General features: G+C 36.1%; 1 protein-coding gene across 6 annotated transcripts in view; it reads right to left on the bottom strand.

The window, feature by feature from the left end:
- Positions 1-27,808, bottom strand: part of LOC412818 (NMDA receptor 2) — a 311,909-nt gene that overhangs the window by 244,815 nt on the left and 39,286 nt on the right. For 5 of the 6 annotated variants that reach the window (XM_006569470.3, XM_006569473.3, XM_006569472.3 and 2 more), the window contains exon 1: positions 21,796-22,104. The exons of the other annotated variant lie outside the window; for it this stretch is intronic. The gene's annotated coding sequence lies outside the window, so the exon portion shown is untranslated. Of the gene's footprint in view, positions 1-21,795; positions 22,105-27,808 lie in introns of those variants that run through there. 6 annotated transcript variants of the gene reach the window in all.

The following is a 27,808-nucleotide window of genomic DNA, read 5'->3' as shown; positions in this document are numbered from 1 at the left end:
TAGATTGAATTAAATTCGAATCCTCTGGAAAAAAAGAAGAAGAAGAAATATACATACATCATTTCTTGGGAATAGAAATTTTTTTGTCGCAAACTTTATCCAGTTTATTTGCATACGTCCGTGGAAACGAACAAATGGATGCTTAGATCTCGGTCAAATTTATAAACCAACTACCACCATCTATCACTGAATATTTTTTAACGAGAACAAATAAATTCGAATATAGAAAAACACGACTGAACCTCATCTTTTTTTTTTATAATAATATTACCGTTTCCTCGATCAAAAAAAAAATATTGTTATTTCGTCGATAAAACGAAGAAAAATCGGAGACAGGAAATAAAGAACCGAAAGAAGAAATGAAATAAAAATTGAAACGAAAAGTCGGGATGAACTCGGATGATTTTATATCGGAATATTTTCGTTGTGAACAATTAACGAATAACTAGGTAAGCCGATTTACTTGGAGGGGAAAAAAAAATAGAGAGAGATTGGGAAACAAAATAATAAAAAAGAAAGAAGAAGAGAAAAAGATGGAAAAAATGGTTTACATTTGCAATATCGCCGCACAAAATCGAATTAACCTGGCGCACACCGATGTACCAACTACGTATTTTACCCCGTGTCGGGATCTGATCAAACCCGCGTAGAAACGTTCGTGAGGAGAGGAGAGGAGAGACACGGGTGCAATGTTATTGAAGGGGGGAGGGGAGGAAAAAAAGAGATAACGAAACAGCGTTGGGACAGCGCTAGTTTTTTCGGGATGGCACAGATTCGCCTCCATCGAGTCGTAAAACCGCGAAAAACTTTCCCCATGTTTTTTGAATAAACCGCGGTCGCGAGGGGAAGGGAGGGGGTTTCTCCTCCCTTGATGCAAATTTCGCGAATTTATTTTTAAAGGAAAAACCAAGCTTGGGGGAATGAAATAAGTCGCAGAAATAAGAATTAGTATTGTTATTTTTTTTTTTTTAATATTCTCTATATTGAATTTTGAATTAGCAGATTTGAAAATTGTTGGATCGTTGCGTTTCTAAATTAACCGTGTAATTTGTTAAAGAAATAACGCATGGAGAAAATGGAGATGTTGCATGCGAGTTATTTAGTTAGTTTTATCCCTTAATTTATTATTCTAGATCCATTGATCGTCGATTAACAATTCATAAATTTTGAACGATGGATTAGATCTCGCTGCAATTGCGCGTCGATTAATGGGAGCGTGTTTAGAAACGGAACTCGACGACAAGAATAAATAAGGAGAAACTCGCGACTCGTGAAGAGATTTCGAGTCGCTTGGTTGCTGAAATTCGGGTCGCTGAACTAATCCGGGCAAGCTTCAATTCTCGAGAGTAAGAATCCATTCACGATGGTAAATCCTTGAAAGGGAAAATTTTAACAAATTTTTTTCACTTGCGTGGAACCAAGTTTCACCTTCTGTGTTCAATTTCAAACTCGAATTTTAATTTAATCAACTTTTCCCCGGAATTTTAAATTTTAAATAAATTATCCAATAGCAATATGAATTATTAAATTTTTTATTTTATTTCCAACAACATTTACACTAACTCTTCTTTGTCTTTTGAGAAAAATTACGTTCAATGATAAAATTCCCTTATTGGAAACATACTTCACAACATCTCCAATAATTATTATACCAAATACGTGGACTTTCGATCAATTTTTCTTTCAAATTATTTTCTCATCGGTTCAACGATCTTTTCTAAAAATTTAAAAAAGAAAAAAGTAAGGAATAATGTAATCGAATAACGAAAGTTTCTCACTGCTCCTAGGGGAAAGAAATTTCCCGTGCCGCTGTTGTTGTGAAATATCGATAGGATTTATGAACCAGCCTGTACACTCGAGGGCTGAAAATGATTCAATCGACCGAGGTTTTTATACGCGAAACTTTGGAAACCGCGACACCGCGATGTCGCTGAATATTCCTCCGAAAGAAATGAAAAATACCTGCTCCCTACTGATTTTACCTCGAATTCTCCTCCACCTTCTTTTCTTTTTTCTTTTTGCGTCTGGAAACGAACATTATCATTCGCCAAGACTTACATATCTCTTTCTCTCTCTCTAAAAATGCTGTTTTTAGGAATCGAATCGTGTTCGAGATGAGAAATCTACAAGGAAAGAGAAAACGAGTAGGGGGATTGGAGCGAAAGCAAAAGTTTGAGCTGGCCCAATTGTTGTTGGACGATGACTGGTGCGATTAAAACGAATTGGCGAAGAGACGGAAGCGCGTTAAGAATTTACAATATCTCGAGCGATATATTTGAAGGAATTCGTTTCGCGGGAGATGCGAAACTTGCGGCCGTGTGGAAATGTGGAGGGATACGAAAAATAATGATCGATGGTATGGTAAAAATTTTAAGGAAGATACCTTGGAATCTTTGTATTAACCCGAATGTTGCGTCGACTATGAGAGATACGAAGGGTTTAATAGGAGAAAAATGTGCTGAAAAATCGTCTTCTCTTCCTTGTTTCGCTCAACGTTTAATTTAATTTGTGTCGATTTATGTATTAAAAATTCGAGGTGAAGGATGTAAATAAGGATAAACTGCAAGCACGAGAAAATTTTTCAGACTTGGAAGAAGATAAGGAAAAAGGAGACAGAAAATATATATATATATTTTTTTATTTTTTTTTTTGCCAAGAGTCAATGGAGAGAAAAGGGGTCGGATATAGCTGGATGAGTGACCAAGGGAGACGATTCGAGATGTTGCATCTCTCGAGTTACTGGACCGGTTCTCGAGTCTGAAAGAGATTGAAATTTTCATAAAGAAGATAAATTTGAGACGAAAAGAAAATTTCTCATCTTCGAGCTCGACAATTCTCCAGTATCTTCTTTCGAGTAATTTACATTTATTGAAAAAGCGTTTCGTTGATGGAGATAAATGCGAAACAGGAGAAATATTTTCGTACGTTTCAAAATTGCGTTTGAAAAATTTCAAAGGTAAACGATTTGGCGAGGAGATTAGATAAGAATTTTCGAAAAACTTATCGTTAATTTTGAGAAAGATTTCTCTCTCAAACACATCCATCTCTCCGACAATGGGATAAAACTATTTCGAAAATCTTTCCGAAGTGAAAAGTATATAATTTATGGTTGAAAAGCTTTTCCATCCGGTCCAAGATCGGTCCTCGTATTTATCTCTTTTCTTCCATTTTATTTCCACTATCTTCCCCTCCTCAACCCTCTTTCCCCTAATATTTTCCGCAAAAGCGATCCAACAAGTCGTTGTTAGCCAATATCGAAACCAACGAAATGAATTCCGGCTATTTCCACCAGACTTATTTTTATCCCCAACACTGAATCAAACTTACCGATCGTTTCATCATGCTTTTACGGCTTACGTTCGAAATCTTGCCAATATAAATTGATACCGATACTTGAACGTGATACATTTTCTTATTTTTTAAACGATACTTATATATATATATAAAATTTTCGAAATTCCATTGGAAGCGAATTGGAGGAGCAGAAGATTTCTCTCTCTCTTTTTTTTGATAAATTTAATTTATCCGAGAAAAGATAAAGAAATGGTTGGAGAGGAAAGAGAAAAATTAATTGAGAAAAGGAAATTTAATCGAACGGATTTTTGCAATTCGAACGAATATCGATTCCTTCTTACTTTTCAAACTCGACCGAATGTACACCGAGATTAATTTCGATCGATTGATTTTTACGCGGTATTAAAATTCGAACGAGTCGACATTAAATGCGACAGAATTAATTATCGAAAGCAAAGCGACTCAAAGCGCACTTTTCCAACCGCTGGGGATCCGCCTCGTAAACGAAATTTATTCGATCAAAATCCCCCAGTTGTCCGACGTATCAAACGTATCCCCATTTATCGTCTCGTTTCCTTCCAAACACACAGGAAGGAGCCAAGAGTAAATATTCCTCGAATAATATTGGGTTGGCAACTAAGTAATTGCGGATTTTTTTTAGAAAATCAAAGACAATTTTTTCATGGAACTAAATAACTTTATTCCGTAATGCGTTGCCCATTTTGATCAATGACCTTTTGCCATCTTTCAGGCAGCATCATAATCCCACGTTCATAAAACTTGTGGTTTTTATTAGCAAAAAACTGAATCAGATACAATTTGATATCATCATCATTATTGAAATTTTTACCATTCAAGGAGTTTTATAAAGATCGAAACAAAAAGTAATCGGATGGTGCAAGGTCAGGACTATATGGTGGATGTGGCAAAACATCCCAACCAAGCTCCAATAATTTTTGCCGAGTGACCAAAGATGTGTGTGGCCTTGCATCGTCACGATGGAATACAACACCTTTTCGATTTGTCAATTCGGCCCGCTTTTCTTCAACTGCATCGTTTAATTTCGTTAGTTGTTCAATGTAGACAACAGAATTGATCGTTCGGTTGGGTGATAAGAGTTCGAAATAAACAATTCCTTTGTAATCCCACCAAACTGATAACAAAACCTTCTTTCGACGAATACCAGCTTTTGATGTTGTTGGAGCTGGTTCACGTGGCCTGCTCCACCATCTTTTCCGCTTGATATTGTTGTAAACAACCCATTTTTCATCGCCAGTTATCGGTCGTTTTAAAAATGGATCATTTTCATTACGTTTCTTTAGCAAATCGCAGCTGTTAACGCGTCGCGTTAAATGCTTTTCTTTCAGTTCGCGAGGAACCCGTGTATCGAGTTTTTGAACATAGCCAAGTTGTTTTAAGCGGTTTTCAATGCATGTATGCGATACATGAAGCTTCTCTGCAATCTCACGAGTTGTACTGTGACGATCCGAATCGATTATGAGTGATCATATCGATGAGTGAAATCCGCAATTACTTAGTCGCGCGTCGTCGACCGCTTTTCGCAATTTTCCTCTATCTTCTATTTCCTTATCGACTCCCTGCGTGAAAATCGACAATTTATTCGTCGCCTCGAATTAGTCGTAAGAACGAGCCCACCCTTCTTCTTCTTCCTCGTCCAACGATTTTCAACGCAGATGGAGAAGCTCCGACAATCGAGGGAAAACGAGGAGGTGTGTTTCGCGCGACCGGAAGGGAGCATCGATTTTTTCGAATATAAAAGAAGAGAGAGAGAAAGAGAGAGAGAGAGAACGAAACAGATTCCCCGCGGAGCCGTCTCCGCTGTTCCGTTCTACGTCATAACGCGAAACCAATGTCCTTTATTCCCTTTTATCCCCTATTTTTTTTCCTTCCCTCCCTCGCTTTCGAAAACGAAGAAGAGGAAAAACGTGTTCGAAGGGAAGCGTGCGAATTATCGTGCGTTATCGACGTTAATTGATCGATATCCGAGCGAGGAGGGGGAGGAGGTGTGGATTAATGGAAGGGAAAGGATGGTTGGCGCGTCGGCTGGAAAAGGCTTGGGCGGGCGACAGAAGCGGAAACGCGACGGTGGTCGAATGAAAGAACAGAGTGGGATCGTTAATGGATCCGATCACAGCTTTCGTTGCAACTGCGTAGCTTTCACAACGCGACGATCGTTGAACTGAACCTTATTTTCCCATATTCTCTTATTCTCATTTTCGAGATCGATTTATCTAATTTCATCGAATCGAATGTTTCGAAATCGAAGAATGAGAATAATTTAATTAAATGGACTACAGTTTATATGTGAGAACGATTTTTGAGGGAAGAACTGAAAGGATTCTTATGTATGCTTGAAGATAATTGAAGATAAGGTTGAGTCTCGAGAAGAATCGAGTCTCGAACGATCCTCGGTTTTCTGGAGACAGCAGACTCTGTGTGTGACGTAGCTTCTTGTTCTAGGAATTTTTCTTGGATTGGAGGAGGGTGTCATTTAATGAGGAAGTGTTATGGTTGCACGTTTCATTCAAGATCTCATGAGAATGAGTATGGAGAGAGAAGCTCAGAATCCTTTCGATCATAAACTGTTTGAACTTGGAATCTCGTAAGACGAACCTAAATCTTAGTTAGTCTTCGATCATCTTTCGTAATAAATGCCATAGCTCCAGGAATGGAGCTAGACAAGAAAGAAAAAGGAGCTTTGAAGTTTTATTTTCTTTTTTTAATTGAAAAAGGAATTTCTTAAATTTAATTTAAATCTTGCATGGAATAACAGTTCCTCTTATTCGCGAGCAATAAATATCCTTTTTAATAGAAATTTCTCGTATGGAGATCGTTTTCTATTATTTTCGATAATAAGCTCCATTAAACCTGGACAAAGGATGATGTTATCTTAAGAAAACAGCTCATTTTATGCTTCAGCCTGACTGCAATTCAATACTCCAAACACAGAGCCTAGAATAATATGCATCAATCTCCGATTATCAACACTTTCATATCTTTGATCATCGCTTGAAATATTCAATTTTCCTCCAATTTAGCAGTGGCGAGAAAAATTTAACTAAAAAGTTGAACTTAATAAAGTCACCTACAATAACAATAATCGTAGCACAGAGTTATACATTGAAGAAGAAACGTCGTCGAGTATTTTTAACAACCCCATTTTTGCCCCTGAGAAACTTTATTTCTTTTTCAACCAGTCAACTTTTACAAATTAATAAATTCCAATTCTCAGACAATGAAATCGTCGGTTATTATCGTATATCCATATGCAGAGAACATCTCCTTTGAATAGCTTGCTCGTAGCTTGCTGCATACTCACCCACGGCGAGATACCAGATTGCGAGAGACCAGTCCACTTATCGTTAAGAAAATACATCTAAATGGCGAGTACTTTTGCGCGCGGGGAACACCTCGGTCGAAAGAGGAGCGCGTATTCGACGCGTGCACCTTCTCTTTCAACGAGCTTTCATCCGCCGTAATATTAGCTCGGAGCGCCGCTGCTTCTATGGAAAAAATAAGAAACTTCCTTCCCGTTGATGGAGAAGAATTGTTATTTAGGACGATAAACGTCTTTTAGGAGAAGAAACATTTGAGAGGAAACATTTAGAATTGTATCGTTTCTTTCGGACGTGATCTTGAGATATTCTCGAATCGTGTGGGTAAGAATTCAAGAGAAAATGTATCGCGTGCATAAATTTAGTTTTTATTGTTTTGCTTGAGTGTATTGTAAAGATCTGTTCCTCTTCTCATGAGTAGTCTCGAAATGAAACAATTTTTATATAGTATGATTTTTTTTCGTATTTTTCAATACAGTTATTTTGAAGTGGTCAGTCTCAAAATTGTTAAAAGATCTTTTTGATCGAACCAAGTGCTTATCATAGCTCAAATTACTTGAACAAAGGTCAGAATATAATATACTCCTGTTTCTCCTTTATCTTCTTATTCTTCTTTCTTGCTTTCCAAGTTAAATCATTTCACAACTTGTTTCCTAATAATTTTTGTTTGTTTTTAAAGAACAGCAGACTCTGCCTACGCGTTGCTCTAATTCTAAGAAATTTTCCTTAGGTGTTACAATCCAATCGAATGACACAATGTCATCGAAAATCCGTGATTTTTTTAAAATTCTGGAGGAAAAGCTAAGAACTAACAGAAATCTTTGAATCGTAGATTTTGGACCAAGTGTACTTTTGTTAACAACAAATCTTTTGAAGAACGGATTATAGAAAAGAGTCACATTTATCTTACACTTATATATAATTCTTTAAGAAATATAATATTCGTTTCTCAAATATGTCGAGTGTGATCCATCGTTGATTCCTCGAATGAACGAGGCCAAAAATCTTCTATAATTGGGGCAAGGAAACTCGAGTTATCCACGGAAAGAGTCTCCCTTCCCCGAAGATTATTATCACAGAAACATTCATAACATCAAGATAAACTAATAATTAGATAAATTAAATCAATGCGTGACTCGTTTCGTTAAATTCGATCTCTCTTTTTCTTCGATGAAACTTTCTTTATCTTTGAAACTTGGCCTCGCGAAGAAATTTCTTTCTTTCTTTTTCTTTTTTCATTTTTAAACATCGAAACCAATGTAGATCTTAACGAAATCCACGCAAAGTTTTCGAAAATGAATTTCCTTTAAACGTAACCTTGTTCGTCGAGCAACAGAATTTTAAATTAAAAAGAATTTGATCTATTTTCACCGCAGAAAGAAATTTCCAGATGGGAGTCAAAAATTGATGAAACTTAAGTTGATTTAAACAGGGAATTTCTCGTCGACAAGAAATTGTACTCTAATCATTTTGCATTACAATGTGTCTCGTTGGAGAATCCTGAACTTTCGTATCTGCCTGCGAAATAGCGTTCGAATTGGCTGCCGTTGCATATCATTTTTCACGTATCCGTGAATTGGTGAAATAATTTTACTTTCGGTAAGACAAGGAGGGAGGGAGGAAAAAATTCCATTTTAGCTTGTGCCAATGAAATAATGAAAAATTGTAGCGAAAAAATAATTGGAAATTTTTATAACACTTGCAACCGATGGAAATAATTTCTTTTCGAATCGTTTCGAATTGTTTCACGATTGTGTTCGCAATCAAATTGATAAAAACGAGAAATGTATATTGTTGTTACTGGTTTCATTTTCGTTAAAGAGACGAGTAATTCGCGCGATCCATTCTTCTTCCTGATCAAAAATTTTACAAAATTTTATCCTCATTGAGATTTGTTAATGGAAATCTATTAAACGTATCCTTCGTTTTCTGGGTGGCAAAAATGGGAAAAATCGTTCAATTATTCTCTATTAATTTTATTTCCAGATGAGATGAATCCTTTCTCTAAAATTCTTCTCAAATATCCTTGCAACATTCAATGAATTGTCTTATCTCTGCAAAATATCGCGGAATTTTTAATTTAAAAGCGATGTTATTTTCGCGACAACTTTTGAAAGTTCGGCAAAAGAGAAGTTTATTTATCTTTGGTTTGTTCTTCGATTGAGAAAAAAAGAATACTTGCTTTTACCAGAGGTGAGGAAAAGAAGAAGAAAGAGAATGAAAGGGGGAAAATTTATTGCAAAATTTTGCGCAACTTTGTTATCGAGTTCATCTCAATCTCAAAAATAATTTCTCCTTTATCTTTATTTTCTTCGAGCCTGATAAACAGGCTAAATTAGAAAACAATCTTCGAAATCTCGTTCTCGATTCTCCGTCATAAAAATAAATTCTTCTCGTCAAAAAAATAAAAGAAAAGGGAAACGATACTATTTGATAACTCGAAGCGTCGAAGATAAATCTCTTTCATATTCTTTTAAGTTTTTTCTGTCGGATAAGAATTATTCTCGAGATTAAGATAACGAACAAGAGGTATTATTTACGGAAAATAGCGAAACGTATAGATTGCAAGGAGAATGAAAAAAAAAAAAAAATAAAAATAAAAAAAAAAGAGCGCACTGGTCCGCGGTATCTGAATCGCCTTTCATCGAACACACCACAATTCGTACAATACCGTAATCGAGTCTATTCGATCCGCCAACTAGCAGAATTCTATTTCAGAGTGCAGGGACTGGTTCCTTCCTTTGATCTCTTTTATCATCCAACCAAAAAAAGAAAAAAAAAAAAAAGGAAAGAAAAAAAAATGAGCCAGTTAGAAGAGAAAGCTCGTATTCCGGGCACGCGTCGACCTATTTCCATTTGATTAACAACCAGTTATATACCTCCGTAGATAGGACCTTCCTGAAGAATCAAGGCGTCGGTCACGACAACCTTGCCCTCTCCAACCATCGATTAATATCGAGCCGATGGATGAATATTAAAGAAGATCATCGAAGAAGATCGGAAAGAAACGTTTATAAATATCACGGAACGAAGATTCGACGATTCTCTTAAAATTAATGCTCAAAGGATTTCTTTTTCTTTTCTTATATTCACGAACGTAAAATTTATGAATCATCGTATCATTTTTAAACTCGAATTATGGATGAATATTGAAGTCTGTCCGCTTCTTCGATCATCGAAGAAGATCGGGAAGAAATGTTTATAAATATCACGGAACGAAGATTCGACAATTCTCTTAAAATTAACGTTCAAAGGATTTCTTTTTCCTTTTTTATATTCACGAGCGTAAAATTTATGAATCATTGTAATCATTTTTAAACCCGAGTTATTGATCTCCTTTATTTTTTATAAAGATTTGAATTTGCCGCCACTTTTGCATCAAGTTATTGGCAGCCCTGGAAAAAAGAACAGTATGATAGCTGAGAGTTTAGTAAAAATGGAGCGTTATACGATACAACAACTTCATATCTTCATTATTGAACAATATTTTAAAAATAATATTTTAAAAACTCTCTTTTATATTTAATTCAAATCTTGCATTAATTTTGGGACACTCTTTATTTGCCAAAAAAAGAGAAATATGCGAAGGATCGATTATTCGAATACGTTTCTTTTTTTTTGTCACCTTTGTACGAAATTTCGTCATTCACAAATGGAACAAATGGTCGGATTTTTATAATTTCGAGGAATAACTCGGTGCACGCATCTCAAGAAAGAAATTGGGGAGAACGTCATCCGCATACCCGATGCAGAAACTATAGGAAAGAACGAAAGGCTCGAAAGAATCTGATGAGATAAAAATATGTAACGAACAGCTCGAAAGACAAGTTTCAAAGATTTTCGCATTTCATCGATTAATCGAGAAAAAATTTTTGAGTTTGAAGTTCTTCCATCGATCCACATAAGAGATATATTATGAATGCGCGAATTCTTTTGTTTTAGCAATTATATTCCATCTGGAAAGCAAAGTTATTATCGAAATATTTTTACATGGAGAAGCAATGGACATATCGGTGCTCGAGTAAACACCAATTAAAATTAATCCCCACAAATAAAAGCAAGAACTATAAACACTTCCGTCACTTTTCTTGCAACGAAAACTCGTCCTTGTTCATGTCCGTCCAATTGCAACGCTCGATCGATCGATAAATCACCCTTAAGCATCTTCCCAACGTGAAAAGCGATTTGACTGCAGTAGAAAAAAGAAAAGGACGTTCTCTCTTCTAATTTATCTACGATTATCTATTATCTTGATGAAGATAATTGATATACAAATTGAAAATTAATTTGTCTCATAACATTTGTCCTTAAACTATCGTGAATACGTATAAATATAAATATACGATTTTATTTATCTCAAGTCAAGTCTTATCCTCTTAGTCATTCAAACCACGTATAAACGAATTAAATTACCGTTTCATTACAATTTTCTCCCAATATATCATTTCTTTCCCAAACAGCAATTTGAAACGCGGAATTTTCGATAGGAAAACGGGCAACGGATTGGCGAACCGCGTCAAACTATGCGAACGACGCGCGCCAAAAATAATCCGGCCAGGCTTGAAAAGCTCGCGTGGCCATTTTGGCCGGCATGAAAACGCAGCGTAAAAGGAAAAAAAAAAAAAGAAGAAGCCCGCGTCGCGTTAATTAAGCGCGGTCCACGATACTCTTATTCATCCCTTCGCCGCTTTTTGCGCGCCACCTTGCCTCGAAGGGGGATTTAAATTTTTTTTCCCCTTCCTTCTCTTTTCCAGTGTCGCGATGAATAACCATCCAACCCTTGGACGGGGTTGTACACACTTGTTCAAACTCGTAAATGCCGGTTGATGAAAACTGAGGGGTTAACTTTGTTCCATTCGGTTTGCTGATGATGTGTGTGTGCGTTTGTTTGTGCGTGACTTTCGTATTTACCGACTGCAAGAAGGAAATAGTTGTTGAGGAGGAGGGAGGTTGTGTTTGGGGAAAAGATTCGACTCGTTAGCTATTGAAGGGAGGGGGAATAGCCGAGGGAGGAATATACAGACTCGTTTAGCAAAGTTTAAATATTGCGGCGTGACGTTAGTTGAACTAACAATAGTGGAAAAGTTGGGAATAGATGGGGGCAGTATTCGAACGATTTATTAATTTATCCGTTTATCCCCGGAATGGTGTAATGGCACTCGAGAGGAATCTTGGCGTAAGCCAGCTATTCCATCCCTTTCGTTTCGAAACATTCTTCTCCCCCGATTGTTGCGCATCCTCCTTTTTACCCTCGGTTTTATCGGTATTTATCTCTACATCATGGAACGTAGATCTGAATCGTTTTATCCCTCCCTTGAAGAATAATTTTTTTCAAGAGAAACTTTCTCTACTCTTTGAAAAATCGTTCTTCTTCTTCTTCTTGAACCATGCATACGTACCAGAGAAACTCGCAATTTATCACGAGCCCGTAAATTCCTGAACCTTGACACGTATATCGCGAATATAGAAAGAGTGAGGGAAAAAAGAAGAAAAGAAGAAGAAAAAAAGCGAGCTTTTAAGCTTCCTGTTCCGATGCAAGCGCACGTAAACGCGAAACTCTTTCGTATCCGAAGATATCCAACGGTGTATCGGGGCGAGTAATTAATCCCGCAATAATAATCCCACTCTTGTTCGAATGAATTTTTCCCCTATTTGACCGACAATCGACCTCCTCCTCGTTTAATTAACTATTCGATATCCCGGTTTAATGAATGGGCAACGCGGATGCTTCCGTTTGAAACGTTCCGTTGATTGTGTATTAAAAGGGAACTTTATCTCGGCTTTCGTGTAATTTTCGAAAAGCCCGAAAATAACTTTGCCCTCGAACTAATAATTAACGCGGTGATTTTTTTTTTTTGGTTTTGTTTATAAACCATTAAATTTAAATCTCAGCGTATTATACCGTCGAGAGCAAATATTTGCATCCACCTTTGTATCTTCGTACAACGGGCGTTTAAATCTAATTATTTCGTTTATAAATGCTTCATTTGTCAGGGATAATTGGGGCCAAGCTTAATCTGTCGAAAAGAGTTGGACGGAGAGCAAGTTCAAGCAAAATTTCAAATATGAAATCCTGATCGTTAATAATCGACGTTCTGTGCATATGAAAGAAATTCTGCCAATAAAAGATGTATTTGGAGATGAAACAAATTCTGTATAACCTTCTTTATACAATAATCCATCGTTTGAATAACGAAAAAAATTATATTAATAAAAAATCGAAGGAAATTTCGTTCTAAACTTTTTCAAACCACGCATCGATGAAATTTTGTGATGAAAATAAAAAGGAAAAAAAGAAAAGAAAAATTCTGGGGGGAATTTAAAGCTCGCTTGTAATTCTCGCGCCGTCCATTCGTATCGCCCCGCGTGCTTGTAAATCACCCTTAATATACGAGCGGCGGGAAGAACGAATCGGTTCGAGAAATTAAAAAGTTCTTTTGTCCAGAATAATTGATACCTGAATCCTCGTTTGTCTCGCGTTTGTCCAATCGCTTTTGCATCCGATCAAAAGAGACAAAGGAACGCGGAGAAGCGTGTTGGAAGAAGAATTAAATTATAATCGATGGAAAACATTGAGAGGGGGGAGGGCAGAGACATCTTGAGAATTCGAAGAATTCGCTTTATTGCCGCTATAAATTAAATATCTATGTTGCATCGAGACGAAAAGGGTGATCGATCAGGGATGACGCGGGTGTCCAAGGCTTTTTGAGGAATAGCTTCTCTTTGACGTTGAAAAAAAGGTTTAATCAAAACTTGAAAAATCCCCTTTTGTCTCTTCTCGTCGTATTTTCGACGAATGCCGATATAATTGTAATCTTAATCTTTTCTCTATTTTGCCAAGAGAATAGATAATGAATAAATTTCTGTAATAACGTTGAAAAAATACGTAAAATATAAAATTGATAAAACGAGAAAGCAATTAAACGCAAACAATTTTCTTCAAACGAGTGCACGATGGGAAATAAAATCGGACTTGTTCTTTTGACTTGCAGAGAAGAAAAAAAGAATTTGATGAAAACTTGAGGGCATAGACCCCTCCCTCCCTCCACGAAAAGCAATTAATCCTTCAACAATGATGCGAATGTTAATTCCGGATCTTTTTATCCAACAACGTCCGGCATCCTGTTAGCAACGCTTCAACCTTAATTAACTGAATTTCAACACACGCCGAAAGCGAGAACCATTTTTCCCGCATTGTCGCATACATTTATTTTAATTTACGATTCCTCTCTCCCTCTCTCTCTCTCTCTCTTTTTCATTGCTCATTTGATCGTTCACGTGAAAAATTTTCCACCTCGAAATATATATTAAAATATCCCAAATTTTCCAAAAACCTTCCAATCTTCTCCCTCTGTTCTATATTCTGAATTTTCATCGAAATCTCAAATTTCTCAAGACTATGAATATTTTGTCGAACTGAGAATTATTTTATTGAACCAACAAGACAGGATTCTGTTTTCAACAGTTTTAATACATAATTTGAGAAATGAGCATAGAAATATATTGTATTATATTTGAACTGAGATGACGTGGCAGCAACGATCGACTCACGAACGCCTCGCGACGGATCGTCGTGGAAGCGAGGAGTTTACGCGGTTATCGGCCCCTCTGATCCCCTCCCACCGCGAAAAGTAAAGGAGCAATCGGAGGAAAGGGGCGATCTTCGAAATCGGATCGGTTGGAAATGGAAATACGGGTCGGATAGAATTCATCAACGATACAAAGTGAAGTTGGTTACAGCAGATCGTTACAGTCGTCGATCAGCCGCAAACGGTTAAAACAAACGACCAAGTTCGGTCAAAGCTGGTAGTATAAACTGTTGTAACGATCGTACAACAGTAATTGTCCAACCCTGATATTTTCATCCGCTTTGAGAACAGATTACTTCTTCATATATTTGTTCCCTTAATTGAAATTCAAGATATATATATATTATCCTCTATAATTGAAGAAACGTAATTATTTCATTATGGACAAAAATGTATCTTCAGTTTCTCTTATTATTCAAGATATCCTAAGTTATTCTTTAAATTATCTTCTCAATTTTCACGATTACATGATTTATCATCGATTGATATAGCATCACGTTTTCAATTTTCGATTTTATCAGAGAAAGAGAGAGAGTTAATCTCGGTGCAAAGATTCGAATCGAACTAACTATCGGTTTCAATTTCAACCGATTGGAATAGAGACGTCGAGGGAGGGAATGGAAAGAGATCTGTTTGGATCGGGCACGGTTAATTAAATATCGATTAAAATTGGCCGTGTATCGAATTCATAGCCGGGGTCACGGTTTATGCCATCGCGGTTCGTCATCTTTGATAAACAGCCAACGTGTAGAATAGTTGCTGTTATTATAACGCGCGAGATGAAATATTTTTTAGATGAAAGAAATTTATCGCCATTTCGATCAAGAGTATTCTCAAGATTGATATTATAAATATAGTAAAATTTCTACGATACGTTTGATCCAAATGTATCATCTCGAATTACTTTCGTATTATTTTCATTCTGTTATAAGAATTCGAGAGATTCAGGAGTTGTTCGACGAATTTCTGTAATCATCCATCAATTTTATATTAATATAATTTATATTCTATAAATATTTTAAAAACTTTCATACTTTCCTATTCATAATCTGTTTTCTTGTTTACAAAATTATGAACGATATCAAACGATAAATCGTTTCGATAATTAAGATCGGCGTCTAACAGCGGGATTTATATAAACACGGAATCCTTTCAGAGGCGTAATTGTGTCGGTTTTGGAGGAAAGGCGAGGAGGGGATCGATATTGGAATTATGCCAGCGTCGTCTCGTGCCGATCACGGAAACCCAGTTATGGTCAATCGTTGATTGTTCCACTGATCCTGTTCCATCCTCGCGGGTTTAAAGAGTTTTGCGAGAACTTAACGCTTCGAATATTCCTGGCCCACCGTAATCCCCTCGAATCGCAAGAATTTTTCCAACGTACGTGTCGTTAAAGGAATTCGAATCACCTTTGTTTTCTCTCTTTCTTTCCTTTCCCCTTAATCTCCTTAAACGCTATTTTATACATTTAAACAATTTTCCCCTCCCATTTCTTATTATTTCTTCTTCCAATTTCCTTTCCCAATCGCCTCTTCGTTTCGCCACCTTTTCTCTCTCCTTTCTTTTCAATTCTTTTTAAAATTTATGACTTGGATCGAATAGGAAAAATTGTAAAATGTGTTTCCACGACGAGGAATTAATCAAATCTGAGGATTACGTTAGATAGATCAGAGATTGGAGAATAAAAAGAAAAAATCGGTGACTGACGTCACTAGCGTAATCTTGAGGATAACAAATAACGAGGTACTTACGTGGAGGTTAAGAGGTTATTTTTCCCCCCGGTAACGATATAATATCTCTCTCGTCGCTATACGCGTTCCAGATGTACAAACGCGTGTATTATTGCGAGAAATGAATAATTCTCGAGGAGGAGAATCTTGATAAGATATTACGCGGAGAAGGGAGAAACGTTTAAAGCGTACGCGCACGGGGCCAAGTTAAATCCGTCGGAATAATAGGTTTCGAAAGTTTGCCTGCACTCTCGATTCTTCCACTACGTCGCTGAGCGAGAAGAAACAACCCTTGTCCGGTCCCTTCTCCAAGTTTCTTGGAGAACCGCACTTTCGAGAGGAAGAAGAAGAAAAAAATTCACCAAAATTATCACGATAATCGTCGTAAAAAAAGAAAGAAAGAAACTTTCAATGTGTAAAATCCGATGAACGAAAAAATCGAGATCGATATCGAGGAAAAGTGTATCGAGGAGTAAAAAGAAATTAATTCTTTTCCCTTAAAAGTTAAAAGTAATACGCTCGAGAAACCAGGTGTTGAAGACAGTCGAAGCGTGTGTAAACGGCACAACGTTTATCACAACAAGTACAAGCAGTTTCAACAGCCTCCGAAACGTAAGAGAGGAGACGATTCTCGTCACGTATCGCGAGCAAAAGATGGCAAGGAACGTATGCAATCGATAGAGACGTTTCCTCTCGTCGGATCGAACGATCGTAACACGATACCATGGTGACAGGATATCCATATCCCTTCCTTTTCTTTCTCTTGGAAAAGTAATCAACGTTCCAGTTGAAGTTTCGTTCCCCACGTTCCGAGAAATGTTGGTACTTTGTTTTCGTTGGGTGGCTTATTGCATCGCGAAATCTCCAAGATTCTAAGATTGGAAAGATCAAGTTGAAGAATTCAAGAAGGAATAATGATTAGGTTGAAATGATTATCAGGGATGATTTTCGTTGGATGGCTTATTGTATCGCCTCCAAGATTCTAAGATTGGAAAGATCAAGTTGAAGAATTCAAAAAAAAATAATATTAGAAATATTAGGTAGAATGATTACGTTGTATGAGGGATAATTTTACGAGGATCAAAGATTGATTTTCGTTGAGTGGCGTATCGCGAAATCTCCAAGATTCTAAGATTGGAAAGATCAAGTTGAAGAATTCAAGAAGGAATAAGGATTAGGTGGAAATGATTATCAGGGATGATTTTCGTTGAGTGGCTTATTGTATTGCCTCCAAGATTCTAAAATTGGAAAGATCAAGTTGAAGAATTCAAGAAGAAATAATGATTAGGTAGAAATGATTATCAATGAAATCTCCAAAATTCTAAGGTTGGAAAGATCAAGTTGAAGAATTCAAAAAGAATTAATGATTAGGTTGAAATGATTACGTTGTGTCAGGAATAATTTTACGAGGATCAAAGATGATTTTCGTTGAGTGGCTTATTGTATCGACGAAATCTCTAAAATTCTAAGATTGGAAAGATCAAGTTGAAGAATTCAAGAAGGAATAATGATTAAGTAGAAATGATTATCAGGGATGATTTTCATTGGGTGGTTTATTGTATCGCCTCCAAGATTCTAAGATTGGAAAGATCAAGTTGAAGAATTCAAGAAGGAATAATAATTAGGTAGAAATGATTATTAGGGATAATTTTCGTTGGGTGGCTTATTGTATCCGAAATCTCCAACATTCTAAGATTGGAAAGATCAAGTTGAAGAATTCAAGAAGGAATAATATTAGGAATATTAAGTAGAATGATTACGTTGTATGAGGGATAATTTTGCGAGGATCAAAGATGAATTACGTTCGAAAATCTATTTATCGGTCCTTGATATTGTACATCGAATGTGCAAATAAGTTCTTTCCTCCTTTTTTCCGTATTCAAGATTTTATTACGTGAATCGGGTACAAGATTGGTTAATTGTTTCGGATAGATAGCAATTCTTCTCTGTTTTTATTCCTCTGACTCATTAAAACGTTGTCTTCCTGATTAAAATTTCTAAATTTAAATCTTTGGCGCGCAAAATTCAGCATTTCAGTAGCTTCGATTTCTTAAGTTGGATATGGACGCTTCTCGCACGACTGGAAACTTTCAGAGCTCTTTTTTGGATGGCGCCCTGAATAAAAGTTACGATAAAAAGGGGAAGGAAGTTAGTTGCACGCGTGATAATTAAACCCCTTGTTTTACGATTCAAGTTCCAATAATAACTTGTTCCATAAGCAACAAGAATGTCGGTCACACATTTCACGGTTTGTCTAAGTCGCTAATGTTTTCCTAGACGAAGAAATATCGCTACTGTCAACCATCTTTATTCCAAATATCTATCAAATTATTCATCACAACGCTTAATATTCTTTCTGACGACGATTTTCAAGGCTAACTTCCCAATATTCTATTATTTTAAATATTTTCTTACAGAAAATGCATTCGTTCGAAGTAATTCGAATTTGATGAGAAATAACGATATTCTGTGGAAGAAAAAAGGGGAGGATTATTCACGCTTATAATATTATTCAGTATTATGTATCCAAATCGAAAAGCAAACTTTAATACATCGACTATTATTATTTTTTGCAGATATCGACAGAACTGTGACGCTTAATATTCTTTCTGACGATTTTCAAGGCTAGGTTCCTAATATTCCAATATTTTAAATATTTTCTTACAGAAAATACATTCGTTCGAAGTAATTCGAATTCGATGAAAAGTAACGATACTCTGTGGAAGAAAAAAGGGAGAGGATTATTCGCGCTTATAATATTATTCAGTATTACGTGTCCAAACCACGTTCGAATTCGCTTACGACAGTCGAAAAGCAAACTTTAACACGTCGATTGTTACTAGAAAATAGATTCGTTCGAAGTAATTCGAATTCGATGAGAAATAACAATATCGTTTGGAAGAAAAAAGGGAGAGGATTATTCGCACTTATAATATTATTCAGTATTATGTGTTCAAACTACGTGTCTAAACCACGTTCGAATTCGCTTACGACAGTCGAAAAGCAAACTTTAATAACGTGAACTGTTATTATTTTTTGCAGATATCGACAGAACTGTGATCAACGACGCTTAATATTCTTTCTGACGATTTTCAAGGCTATCTTCCCAATATTCTATTATTTTAAATATTTTCTTACAGAAAATACATTCGTTCGAAGTAACGATTGTGTGAAAGAGAAGAAAAAAGGGAGAAGAATTATTCACGCTTATAATATTATTCTATGTATCATATTGTTCGAATTCGCTTACGACAGTCGAAAAGCAAACTTTAACACGTCGATATCTTGGAAATACCTCGAAACCCCGTATTAAACGTTTGATAAACGCGATAATTACGCGAAAGAGAATTCGTCGTTTCTCCGAATGAAATTTCGAGAATATTGGAGGAAAGGTTAATCACGGGGCGAAATTTTCCAAGTTGTAACCGGGATCAGGGGAGGCTTTTCGAGAGGCTGTTTCGTTTCGAATGCGATGGCGGGGAATAAATTCGAGGGGCCACGAAATCGCGTGCAAAGGTGAAACTCGTGTCGTTCTTTTTTCTCTCTCTCTCCTCCTTCCCCGTCTCTCGGCTTCGTGTCGATGCGGTTGTCGGAGATTAATCGAAAATCGATCGTTGAAGTCTCGTTAATGAACGGCTTGTATATAACTAACGTACGTACTTTGCGATTGGAGGAGGTTTGTTGGATTGATGGGGAAAGTTTGCCCACTGTACTCTTTGGCCAAGTGTCTCGGCAAGCGAAACAATTTTCCATAGTCGCCTGTAATAATAAATTTTTCCTTTCTTTTCCTGATTCTTTTCATTGATGAAATTTTCCAAGAATTAATATTCATTCCCTTTTAAGAGAAATATTTAACACGTTGAATAAATTGAATTTAAGAGATATAGACAGCTTTTTCTCTCATCCTTTTATTTATTTGTAATTAAAGAGGATAGGTATATAATAACTTGAATATAATGAAACAGAGGAAGACGATCGTATTTACGGTTTTTAACTACAATTTGTTAATGATAATGAGTTTCATTTTTGCATTAAAATTCCGTGGCACGACGCCGGGATAAAAAGGGGATTATATATAATGGGATTAAAGCTTGGCATGGGTAAAAAAACGTGGAAAGATTCGTGGTTATCGGGTGAAATTCTCCAGGTGACGTTTAAGGAACGCTAATGCGTTCACTGGGTGAATAATGAAGAGTACACGTATTCCGGGGAAAAACTTCGAAATAATTTGCATACGCAAAGAAGAAAGGGAAGAAGATCGAGAGGGGAAGGATAAACCTTATCTCTCAAATAAAATCTTAAAATTAAAACGGCCGAGAAATTGTAATCATTCGAGGCATTCAATAATCGTCTAAAAATCGGATCGAAAGAAATCGAACAATTTTGTAAAATTTTCCAAAAGTTTATTTATCGATTGAAATCGATTCGCCTCTTTTCTTGCCGCAAATTTTTCTATAATCATCACGTAGACACGTGACACGATATTCTTAAATAACACGATAATAAACTGTTTTACAATAATAATAATCGTATAAAACGCGATACGTTAAATAATAATCCATCGAATAAGGAGGAAGACAACTTGATCGTATCAATTACAAAATTCATCGCACAATCAACACTGAATTCTCGCTTAATGAACCACAATCTCTGGCTATAGATCAGAAAATCCAATCAACGACCCAACGCGCTCGATCGCCCCCCCCCCTCTCCTCCTCCCCTCTCGAAACCATTATACATCTCTTCATCGAATAATTTAACGGTGAAAACGTAATATCGCCGAGTTAATAACGCATTGTATTCGTACAACGTAACTTCCAGCACGCTCCTTTAACTCTCTTTGTTCCGCCTTTTTCGCATTCCTCCTATTCGAAAGACTGTCTTACTCGAAATTAAGAGTTGGTACTTTTTCAGGATAATTTTTTGGTTCGCGGATTTTTAATCGTATATGAAAACACCGTTTTAAAACGAAAATTATTATACACCGGAGAGCAAAGGTCGTCGACTTGAGGATCCCTGTTAAAGCACAAATAGCCGACGATTAATCCTTCTTATCGCCCCTCCCCCGGAAATAAATTAACCGCCGCCAACCGTTGAAGAACGATCGAGGATATTCTCGAAAGAGGATATTCTCGAAAGAGGATATTTCTCACCGCGTAGAAATCGCAGCGACGGTGAAGAATATAAAAAGGAAGAAAGATTAAAATTAAAAAAAGGAGAAAAGTTTCACAGATATTCCATTAGGAGCGCGGAGTCGAAGCCAAGTTGGACCCCGCAAAACCGCGCTTCCTTTTTCTTCACCCGCGTTTTTAACCCAACCCGATCGGCGGCCATCCGTCATTTCTCCTCTCCTCTCTCTCTTTATTTACCGAGGGAAAGATCCGTCCAATCGAATTTCTCGATCGATTTCTCTCCGGAAAAATCGCGCGCGCGCGATCGAACGCGCGGCGGTGCTGTCACGCGACACGAAGCGTTCGAAACTCGAGCCCAAGTTTTCGAGGAGGAGGAATTACGGCATCCGTTTCGAGCCTCAAGGAAGGAGAAGATTCGAGGGATATGGATAAAGAATTGGAAAGCGAGAGGAATCGTTGACGCGGTTGTCGTCGAAGAATCGATCCGATCCAACTTTTCTCGATCCCTCCTGTTCGAGAGAGAGAAGAAGGAACGGTCGAGTTTTATTGAGAGAAAAGAGAAATCGATAAACGAGATCTAGGATAAAATAAAATTCTTCCTGCGTAGAATACGAAGATTCCAATCCCTTTGGTTGAACGAAGCAAATTCCGAAAATCCTTATTATCCAAGTTAGGCAGAGAATCTGGCACTCACGAATATATCTCGGCCACGTACGTTTCCATTCCATTCACGACGAGGACGACGTCTTCTCGCGATTTGGAGGATGATGAGAGGACGGGTCCTGGATTATATTCCGTGGAAGGATCCCGTGAAGAGAGTGAACACGAGAACTGTCGCGAAACGGTGTCACACTCGTCGACGCGATGGAAGAGGCGAGACGTGCGAGAGCCGAGAGGAGCGGAAATAGGCGAACGCGAATAGGTGGCGGCGGAAACGAAAGAGCAGGAGCCAGCTGTCGGCCAGTCGCGAGACGCGAACCAAACCCAACTGAAGTGCGACGTTTCTGTATCCGCGACCGCACCCCCGCCATCGCCCCTCCACCCCTCCACAACAAAACCACCCGCGCACGCGTTTCGCCCCGGAAGCCGGATACGGGGCTGCTCTTCTTCTTTTTCTTCTTCTTTTTCTTCCCTTCTTCCCGAAGGCCAGAAGCCGCCGATTTTCCTTCCGCGAGGAAAAAGTTTTTCAGGATCGGGAAAAAGGTAACATCGATCCCGGTAAATTTCCCATTATTTCTCCGTTCAATTTTTCATTCGTGATGATTCTTCTTTGAAAGACAGAAGCCACCACGATTTTCCACGGGAAGAAATGGTAATATTCGTCTTGATTTTCCATCGTTTTTTAAGCAATTTTTCATTCGTTTTAATAATTTCTTTTCCTTCTTCTCGTTCTTCGAAGGCCAAAAGTTGATTTTCCGCGAGGAAAAAGTTTTCAGGATCGGGAAAAAGGTAAGTTTTCTATTATTTCTCGGTAATTTTTCATTCGTAATGATTCTTCTTTGAAAGACAGAAGCCATCGATTTTCCATGGGAAGAAATATTCATCTTGATTTTCCATCATTTTTCATTCGTATTGATTTTTCTTCTTTTCCTTCTTCTTGTTCTTTGAAGGCCAAAAGTCATCGTTTTTCCGCAAGGAAAAAGTTTTCAGGGTCGGAAAAAAGGTAAATTTTCCATTATTTATCCGCCCAATTTTACATTCGTCGTAATAATTTTTTTTCTTCTTCTTCTTTTTGTTCTTTGAAGGCCAGAAGTCGCTGATTTTCAGGGAAAAAAAATAATATTGATTTTGATAAATTTTCCATCAATTTTTCATTCGTCGTAATGATTTTTCTTCTTTTTCTTCTTCTTCTTTTTCTTCTTCTTCTTTTTCTTCTTCTTCTTTTTCTTCTTCTTCTTGTTCTTTGAAGGCCAGAAATTGTTGATTTTCAGGGAAAAAAGGTAATATTGATTTTGCTAAATTTTCCATCAATTTTTCATTCGTCGTAATGATTCTTTTTCTTCTTTTTTTTCTTCTTTTTCTTTTTTTTCTTGTTCTTTGAAGGCAAGAAGTTGCTGATTTTCAGCGTAAAAAAGGTAATATTGATTTTGGTAAATTTTCCATCAATTTTTCATTCATCGTAATGATTTTTTTCTTTTTCTTCTTCTTCTTCTTCTTTTTCTTCTTTTTTTCCTTTTTCTTTTTCTTTTTCTTCTTCTTTTTCTTCTTTTTCTTCTTCTTATTCCAAGACCAGCGATTAAATTTTCCTCGAAAGGAAAATTTTGGGAGATAGAAAATGTTGATTCGGATAAGTTTGGATACTTTCTAAGAAATTTTTGATTCGTGCAATGTCCGGACGGATTAAAACGTTGGGACAGCTGCAATATCGCGCTTCGATAAAGTGTGGAATTTCGAATAGCTCGTAACGTGTCACTGTTGAATGGTAATCGTGAAGAAAAGGAAGGGAGAGAAGCGAGCGAGTATTTTGAGTATTTTCGAAACGCGTTCCCGAATATTTTCGCGAGACGTTAATCGCATCTCCGTCGCGGAGACAGACTACTTTAGCATTGCAGCACCGCTACGGTTATATATTTACAAAACAAGATGTCTCGTGGCTGGTAAAGCCTGATGCAATCCCCCGCGGTATTTCGCGAAACGCTTAAACTCGTGGCAAAACTGGAATACAATTGTCTTTCTTCGACAATCCCCCAACTCCAGAAATTCAAGCTCCAGTTAAACAATTTACTTTAAGAAAATTTTCCAATATTTATTTTCACGTAAAAAAAAAAAAAAAAATATGGAATTGCAATTTACGAAATTTATTACGTACGATTTTATTAGAGAGAGAGAGAGAAAGAAGCTAAACAAAGCTTCGATTAAACACGGTTCCATTTAACCACGGATATTTCTTAACGGCGAAGTAACACCACGAAAGTTTCAAGATTTCGTTAATTTCGGGGAGAAAAGTTGAGAGAGAGTTGCCCTCGATTCCAGGGCAATATTTCGTGTAAGGATCTCTAAGATATTTACGTAAGGATTTACGTAACGCGCGATTTCCGAGATGACGTGAAATTCGTGCCGTTTCAACTTGCCGTTTTCGATTTTTCGATTTTTCGCGCGCGTCGACGAGTTATATCACTCGGTGCACGCATCGTTTCGAATTTCAAAAATCGTGTTCGAAATTTTGTTCGTGCGTGAAACGCATTGATTCGACTTCGAACCGTTGATTTCGAGATTAATTCTCGATATTTATGACGTTTACGATTAAAATAGAATATTATTCGTCGTGTTTTTCGTGATGTTACGATCGATCGATCCCGGAACGAAATCAACTTGTATTATATTTTTTCACGCTTTAAATTTTCATTGGTCCATTCTTGAGAAATTTATATATTAAAAAAAATTATGTATTAAATTTGTATAAATTTATAGATACGTTGCGTGTATGGATAATTAAAGTATGGATGGATACTTGAATATTGAAATTGAAAAAAATATCTAAATGATTCTTCCCTAATCTCTCTTCGCCCTTGGTGTAATTTATTACCAGCCTTGCACTCGTTCTAGCTAGATACTCGAGAATTTTAAGTGGATCTCACCACTTTATTCAAATTTGTCTAACCATATCTGTCCAATTATTTTTCATTCAAATTAATACTGGCCAGAGTGAAGAGCTCGAAGTCGAGACTTTTAACATTCAGATTTCTATGGAATAAACGATGTATATACGTATCTTTTTCTAACCTGATATTTTATCTCAAAGAGGCATCGATTCGCAAGAATATACAAATCAAAATACGAGCATTTTAAAATTGTTCGAAAGGAATTTTTTTTTTACGAATCATAAAGAGGGTGTAATAGTATCGGTCAAAAAGTTTTAAAACTATTTTCGAGAGCTTTACTTTACTCGTGTCTGAAATTCTTCTCTAAATTTCATTCTAAGCGCCCTTCGACGTACTCTCTTCTTTCGCGGTAATTATACCGTTGATCGGTAAAACAGGAGCCAGTAATCTTTATAATTAAGCGCATCTCTGTAAATACAAGCGTTTAAAGAGAGAAAATTGAATAGTTATACGAAAAGGGATGCGAGTTTGCTTAAAAAAAAAAATACATAAAGGAATCGATAAAGAGCAATCGACATGATTCGAATAAATAAATATTTTTACATTCACTGGAAAATATTCGGCTCGCGTCAATGAATATATTTGCACAACTTTGCGTTGGTGTATTTTTCCGAATACTATCGTTCCGTACGGATTAATTATCGAAATTTGACAATTAAATAATTCTTTTGATATCGTTATTTAATATCGTTGATCGATTTAATCGATGGTTAATTAATATATATACGTAAAAGATAAATTGTTTTTCATTTCAATTTTTCATATACATTTTTTTTTATTCGATAACTCAACAAAATTTCGCTATATCGCCACGTGAGCAATGAATGTGAACAAGATGCGTTTCTTGTTGGAAGCTACGAGGAATTGGAAAACAAGAGAAGAAAAATTTCTTTGTTATATCTCGTTTAGATTTATACAAGCCTGTTATCTATATAATTTGACTTTATTTTTTTCTTCAGCTGACCTATCCTTACAAATATTTGACATCAATTTCCAGTGATCCTCGATTGTAGGAGTATTTGCATCAATTTCAGAATTAACCAGAATTAACCAGAATTACGATTAACAAGTTAAGCGAATTGACGTTGAACATAATCAGAGTCCAATATGTCTTCAATCTTCGAATATCATTCGTCATTTAACCTAACCTAACTTGAACTCCTCAAGAATATTTATACCAAAAATACACAAACCTTCTCATCCATCTTGCATAATAAGATTATAATAAAATACACGTGACAGGAAACAAGTTATAATTATAATTAACTAATAGTTGAACATTTCCTATACATTTCTCGTCGATCATTCAATCTCAAATATTTTTTTCCTGACTTGGAAACAAGTTGTAATTATAATTAACCGATAGTTGAACATTTAGTAATTGAACATTTCCTATACATTTATATTTAACCTAACTTGAACTTGTATTTTCCCCTCAAGAACATTTATACTAAAAATGCACAAACCTTCTCATCCATCTTGCATAATAAGATTATAATAAAATACACGTGACAGGAAACAAGTTGTAATTATAATTAACAGATAATTGAACATTTAGTAATTGAACATTTCCTATACATTTATATTTAACCTAACTTGAATTTTAACCCGTATTTTCTCTTCAAGAACATTTATACCAAAAATGCACAAACCTTCTCATCCATCTTGCATAATAAGAATATAATAAAATACACGTGACAGGAAACAAGTTGTTTCAATTATAATTAACCGATAGTTGAACATTTCCTATACATTTCTCGTCGATCATTCAATCTCAAATATTTCTCTCCTGGCTTGAGACTGTCGTAAAAAAATATATACACTTTCTCGTGAAATGTAAAAGTGAAAGTGCTTTGCTATATCCTTTGCTTTCTGTTATTAAATCCAATAACATTTTTTTGTGACATTAATATTAAACGATATATTTATTCTATTTATTAAAATCAATTTTCCTTACGAATAAATAATAATGATATCAAAACATGTTTTATGCTTCTTTCTTTTTTTTTCTTTCTTCGAAATCGATTCCACGAAAAGTTTCTTCGAAGATTCTGATTCAAGATTTTATCAGACTGAACGAATTAATGAGTTTCGGGATGATCTACTACGCGTGATCCAGAGATGATAAATATCCGCAAGTTCCGCAGGATCTTTCCGCCCATCTCGCAGGATATCTAGGATTTGCCTGTCGCTCACGATCCACCTCCACTTTCATCTATTCTTTTTTTTTTTTCTTTTTCTTTTTTTCCTCCATTCGATCCAACGTCCGTTCCGTTTAACGTGGCGAGGATTCGAAAGAATCGTGTTAGACATTCCAATTTTGCCCGACGATCCGCCGACCAGAGATTATCGTGGCCCGAAAACCGTTCTCGTTTCGAGCCGTTTTTTGGTTAAATTACTCGAATCAACGAAACGGACTCCCTGCTCCGTCGTTGAATTAACCGGTTTTCAACTTTGACTTCGAGAAATGAAGTACGTGTTCGATACGATAATCACAAATCGAGGTAAGATAAAATTAGGCGATCAAAAGTGTCGTTTGGAATATAAATGGTTGCAATTGGAATTTACGCGTGAGAGTAAAGAAAAGTATCGAAATTTTTATTTTTATTAAAAAATGCAGAGAATGAGACCTAGAAAAGAACATTTATTGTCCAAAAATAAAATTAAACTGAGTCAACCTTTTAAATTTTAAATGATTATAATTACGTATGAGAATAAAAGTATCGAAATTTTTATAAAAATTTTTATAAAATTTTTATTTATATAAATATACAAATAGAGAATGAGAAGGCATTGTCCAAAATTTTCGATTAATTAAAAATCGAAGTAAGATAAAATTAAATTAAAGAAGTAATCAAACGTTCTTTTAAAATTTTTTAAATTTAAATAATTATTAGAATTTACGTATGAGAATAAAAATGTCGAAACAAGATAAGAAGATTCGTTCATTGTAGAATAAAAGTATCGAAATTTTTATAATAAATAGAGAATGAAAAGGCATTGTTTATTGTCCAAAATTTTCGATTAATTAAAAATCGAAGTAAGAAAATAAAATTAAAAAGAAGTGGGTGATCAAACGTTCTTTTAAATTTAAATAATTATAAT

The sequence above is a fragment of the Apis mellifera genome, linkage group LG7, assembly GCF_003254395.2.
Source record: "Apis mellifera strain DH4 linkage group LG7, Amel_HAv3.1, whole genome shotgun sequence".
NCBI classification, from domain to species: Eukaryota; Metazoa; Arthropoda; class Insecta; order Hymenoptera; family Apidae; genus Apis; species Apis mellifera.
This window is presented reverse-complemented; position numbering and strand designations above follow the sequence as displayed.